The 6,191-nt window shown below is 38.2% G+C and overlaps 1 pseudogene; it reads left to right on the top strand.

Moving 5' to 3' along the window:
• The first annotated feature begins 3,335 nt into the window (after positions 1-3,335).
• On the top strand, positions 3,336-4,395 carry LOC102814819 (annotated as a pseudogene).
• The last annotated feature ends 1,796 nt before the right edge of the window (positions 4,396-6,191 follow it).

Genomic DNA, 6,191 nt, shown 5'->3' with positions numbered 1-6,191 from the left:
AAATGAAGAGGACTTAAAATACTTACTGATGAAGATCAAAGATCATAGCCTTCAGTATGGATTGCATCTTGATGTAAAGAAAACAAAAACCCTCACCACTGGACCAATAAACAACATTCTTATCAAAGGAGAAAGTATTGAAGTTGTCACAGATTTCATTTTTGTTGTATTAACCATCAACACTCATGGAAGCAGCAGCCAAGAAATCAAATGATATATTGCATTAGGCAAATCTGCTGCATAAGACCTTTTTAAATTGTTGAAAAACAAAGATATCATCTTGAGGATTAAGGTATGCCTGACCCAAGCCAAGGTATTTTCAATAACTTCATATGCATGTAAATATCGTACAGTGAAATAAGGAAAATTGTAGCAGAATTGATGCATTTGAGTTGTGGTGTTGGAAGATAATATTGAAAGTACCATGGGCTGGCAAAAGAACAAACAGGTATGTATTTGAAGAAGTACAGCCGGAGTGCTCCTTGGAAGCCTGGATGGCCAGACTTCATCTCTTATACTTTGGACAAATTGTCTGATGGATCTGTCACTGGAGAGTGATATCATGTTTGGTAAGGTGAAGGGTCAGAAAAAACGAGGAAGGTCCTCAGTGAGATGAAGTGGGAAAGTGGCAGTATGAATGTGCTGAAGCATGGTAACAATTATGAGATGAGGTAAGCCCAGGACCAGGCAGTGTCTTGTGCATAGGGTTGCTCTGAGTCTTTACTAATTCGATGGCACCCAACGACAACAGCAGACAGGTAATCATTGATGAAATATTCAAGTTAGTAGGAGGTGGGTTTCAAAAGAATCATTTTTTTTTAGGTTATGGGTATTTATTGATTGAAAATATTTACATATTTAGGCTGCCTAAAGCTGGAGTCCTTGTGTAGGATAAATACAGAGATGCTAACTGCATGGTTGACACTTCAAAACCACCAACTGCTGCTCTAAAACCCTATACAGGGTCGCTATTCATTGGGACCAAGTTGATGACACTTAACAACAGCTCATATAACTATACCAACTGAGTTGGGAACAACCTGAGCAAGTTCTTATTTATACTTATTTTAAGTATATACTTCAGCATATACTTATTTTAAGATACTCTGTTTTGAATAAAGAAATTATTTAAAATATAAACTTCTTGTTGTTAAGTGCTGTCAAGTTGGCTACTAAGCACAGTGATCTTATATACGGTTTCTGAGGAGCAGCTGGTGAGCTTGATTTGGGATATTTTTTTTCTTTTGAAATACAAACAATGTGAAACTCAATCAGTCTTGACAAAATTCAGACACATTTTTATTGACATATAGAGATTATATATTTTTTGTCTAGGAGTTCTGGTGTGGCGCTGTGGTTAATGTGCCAGTCTGCAAAGCCATTTGAACTGCAAGGTCAGTGGTTCATACTCAGCAGCTGCTCCTCAGACACCCTGTACAGGGTCTGTATGGGTGGAAACCAACTGGACGGCACTTAACAACAACAGCAGCATCTTTACCTAGAAGTCCAGCTGTGGTGCTATAGGGTATGCATTAAACTGCTAACCACAAGTTTGATGGTTCAAACCCACCAGCCCTCTCTTCGTACAGGGTCACTGTGAGTACGAACCGATTCAATGGCACTTACCAGCAACAACAACCATCTTTACCTAGGGCCTGCTATTTGACTTGATACATATAATAGATCAATCAGACTGATTAATAGATGGTAAAATCTTGTAGAGTTTTGTTTGTTTTATTTTTAATTTACTATTAATACAGTATCTAGTTTTTACCTTATATTAACCACCATCATCAGACAAAAGTTTCAGCAAATATACAGATCTGCATGTATTTTGAGAGAAAATGTTCCCTGGTTATGTAAACATAAAATCACTTATTATAATTATTCTTCAGATTCATGTTCTATAGGATTTTCTTTGAAATGAAGGATTAGAATAGCAATATTTTTAAATGTAGTATGGAGAGTTTGATTCAAAAGCAATTGATTTTCTTCTGAGTCTTTGGGAGACTACTCAGCATTGCATGAAAAAAAAACAAATCTGGATATGTAATTTGACACTTCTGATTCACAAGTGATCAGACAGTGATGAAATAGAACTAATGGAAGTCAGAATAATAGTGTCTAGGTATACTATTTGCATAATGTGTTCAGAAACAAAAGAGTACATTTTCCACCCATGGTGGAGGTGGTAGAGAGAACTAAATGCAACATTGGGGATAACAGCAATTGATCATATTACACAATGTGCTGCAAACATTAAACAATTTGAAAGGTTAATGAACAAGCAGTAGTTATCTATGAGGACCTCCAGAAAATAATAGCAAACAACAACAACAACAACAATAACCTGCCTAGCGCAAAGAAAAATATCCAGATTACTTTTCTTTTCTTTCTATTTCCCCTGACTTTCTTATGGATGAAAAAAATAGCAATTTCCACATAAGGTATGTATTAGAAATTAATAATTCAATAAATGTATTGCTTTCTCTTTCAAGACTGCCATTCCTTCTAATTTGCCATTAGTCTTTTAGAAATGCACTGTACTGTGATTGCTTCTGCCAAAATTATGCTAGCTTAAAGTAACAACATAATAAGAAAATAAATAAACCTTTCTGGGATTATTATGAAACAGTTTATTATTATTAGATAAATTAGATACCATACCCACCCACCCCACCCCCCCCCAAAAAAGTAACAACATCTATTTCCAAAGATGAAGCTATTAGTTCATAAAGTAATTACAGCCTGGAAATAGTATTCTTCTATCAGTCCCCCAAAAAGATCTGAAATCTCCTATATCTCTCTAAAATATCATTAAATCCCTTGCTATTACATACTTACAGAAAGTGAAATACATGTCTAATGTGCATTTGGAGTCCTTTGTGTGGCTCTGTATGTTAAGCACCAGACTGCTAACTGAAAGTTGAGAATGCAAACTCACTAGCTGCTCCTAGGAAATCCTATACTGGGTTGCTATGCATTGAAACCAACTCGAGAACGCTTAACTAAAAATCAACAATGTGCATTTAATATGAACACTAAGCCAGTGCTTCTCAATTTAATGTGTATATGAATCACTCAGGGAACTCGTTTGGAGAGACCTGATACTTCATATTTCTAACAAACTCCTGTTGATTCAATGCTGCTACTATGAAACCCATGTACACTATTTATCCAGAGGCTTCCTCAGGTCTGAGAAGGAATATTTGCTTAATTTTGTTCCAAACAGGAGACAGGAGATACTGGAATAGTTGTCCAAAAAGGGTGAGAAGGCAGACAGTTCTATTCTGCCACGTTGGAGGGTCCCACTCCATGGATGCCTGGCGTCAGCGATGGCCCAGGCCCTGGATTTGAGCAAAGACCCTGACGGGTCTACCCACTCTCCGACTCTGTTTGATGACAGCGTCTCCGTGTTCTTTTACATGCGGCCCAGCCCCGCCAAGCGCCGGCTGTCAACACTCATCCTGCATGGTGGCGGCACCTTGGGCACCCTGTGCCAGGTGCAGGAGCCTGGGGCCATGTTGCTGGCCCATCCCTGGAGGCACAGGCAGAGGTCACCGGAGACTTTTTCTCCACGCAGTACTGTCCTGGACTGAGTGGAGCGCAACGAGTGCCTCGAAATGGAGAGCTACCGGCTGGGGCCCTTGGCCGACCGGGCCTCACATACAAATGCTGGGGTTCCCCTGAAAGACCACTACCTGAAGCACCTTCGGGGCCAGGAGCAGAAGTACCTGCTGGGGGACATCCCTGTGAGCCCGGCATGGCAGAAACTCAAGCAGAAAGTGGAGGAAGACCCCGGAACCACAGAATAAAAGAACTCCATACTTGCCTAAAGAAGAACCACAAGAGGAAAAGCTCAAGGAGAATGAAGAATCAGTCAAAACAATGCTTATAGAAGCCACCCGACAGTTTGAGGAGGTTGTGGAGGAGGAGAATGAGAGCCCTGTCTTTGAAATACATTTAACAATGTGTGATGACGACGCACCCACTCCGGAGGAGGATTCAGAAACTCAGCCTGATGACGAAGAAGCAGAAGGAAAAGTTTCTCAACCAGAAGTGGGAGCTGCCATTAATATCATCCGGCAGCTAATGGAAAAATTTAACTTGGATCTATCAACAGTTATACAAGCCCTCCTTAAAAATAGTTGTTAGCTGCAGGCTACTTCCTCCTTTTTAGAGTTTAGTCAGAGGGCTGATGGATACCCCATTTGGTCCTGCCAAAATGACTTAGATTTGCAGAAAGACATGGGAATATCCGCATTGTTTAAAAAGCTTGGTACTCAGAATGTAGCTAGGAGGATTGAATTGAAAGAAATAATTAGCAAGATGATGAGAAAAAGAAGCAGGTGTGGCAGGTGTGAAGTCTTAAAACAAAGAAACAAACAATTGTGATCATTGAACTTTGTGGAGAGTTTGTACATTGGAACTAACACTGCCTTTTGACCAGTACTGCCACTGTTTTCTGAATCCTTGATTTTATAGCAAAGCAGAGTTTGTAGGCGGATAAATCTCAAAGAAACTGGATGTATTTAGAACTATAGCAGGCATGTGGGGTAGTTATATTGCTGAAAGGTAAATCTAAACCAGAGAGAGGTTGGTCTGCTTGGGAGTAGTAATCCTTTGCTGGGACAGAACCCCTGCTATATTGCTTACAAGAACCAGTGACAACAATCAACGGAAGGAATCTTAGAGTTGCAGATCTTTTCAGGTAACAAGAATAAGAAACTTTGTATTCCTTGGCAGAAGCTCCTCTAGGTCGTGACAGAGTCCAAATAAATCTTTAAATATAGAAATATATAATTACAAAGTCTAGAACATGGGCTGCCCCAAACTTTTGCATCTCTGGTGCACGTCCCAGTGAGCTCTGATTTCTAGGTTATTTTTGAAATCCCACATTGTCTTTGCTAACTTAGTATTTGTGGACTGTGTTCCTTGGCTGTTCTTTGAGCCCTAGTTACTCAAGTCCCTTGCATGTGTTTCTTTACTACCACTCAGTTTTACTTAAAACACACACAGAAAAAAACCTTAGGTTCTCAAAAATAATGTACTCCATTTATAGTATGTATTCTTTCTTAAGGGTAGTTTTGTGACTGTGTTAGATTTAAAAATCAACAAATTGGTTTCCATTTGTTGTGTTTCTTTCATTATTAAAAATAAATATTTCTTTGTATTTGTGTCTTAAAAAAAAAAAAAAAAAGGGTGGTGTGGGGTGGGAGGAAGTGCAGTAATCTGAAACCAATTGCACCTGTAGTCTGTTTTCACATGATAAGAGGAGATAGTTCCTTATTCAATGTGAATACAGTATCTAAAACTTTCCAGTAACTGTACTACCTGTAAGAATACAGTCAGTGATAAACCACAGGCTCAAATCCTGCACTTGGGTGTCTTCAAAACTGCCAGCCACCCTTTGTTTTTGTTTTGTTTTTCCCCATAAGGAAATGTGGGGATCAGTAAGACAAAACAAAAATAGCATAATTTTGGGTAACATAGGCTGTAGTTCTTCTCTATTAGTTCTATGAATTTGGAAAATGTATTCAACTTTTCTAGTCTAGTTTTCTTATCATTTTTCAAGCAGATTTTTTTTCATAATAAGAATATCCAATAATTTTTCTTTAAAATTTAAACTTTCACTTCAGATTACTCACCTACAACATTATTCCACATATTGTAGGAACTGTACTTATGGAATTTCTTGCAGAATCTCTTTCAGAGTCACCAAAAATATCAGGGACATTATTTTATCATCACACTTAATTGAGTCATAATGCTATCTGAAATATTCCTTCAACTGTTAGAGCAAAATCTAATCAGAGAAGGTTGAAAGGATTTGAAATCCTTGGGACTACATTACATAGCAACTTAATCTTGGCATTTTTTACAACAGGGTTTTTCAAACTTGTTTGTTTGCAAAATCATTTACATTGGGTGCTAAAAGTACATATTTTAGGGATGGACAGTCTATCCTTACTGAATAAAAGCCTCACAGAGACTTATATTTTTCACACGAAGATCATTTCAATAATCAGGGAAAAGCAAGTAAATTATTCTACAGCATTTGACAAAGTGCTGGGCATAGAAGAGTTGACTAAACAAACGCCAAAACAGTAAATGGCTAAAATCTGTGATGTAAGTGGTTAACTGTTATTTATACAACTTTAACAGACAATATTGTTGTTGTTAAGTGCCGT

The sequence above is a fragment of the Chrysochloris asiatica genome, unplaced genomic scaffold, assembly GCF_000296735.1.
Source record: "Chrysochloris asiatica unplaced genomic scaffold, ChrAsi1.0 scaffold00522, whole genome shotgun sequence".
Lineage (NCBI taxonomy): Eukaryota > Metazoa > Chordata > Mammalia > Afrosoricida > Chrysochloridae > Chrysochloris > Chrysochloris asiatica.
The sequence above is the reverse complement of the archived record's forward strand: the minus strand, read 5'-3'. Positions and strand labels throughout refer to the sequence as shown.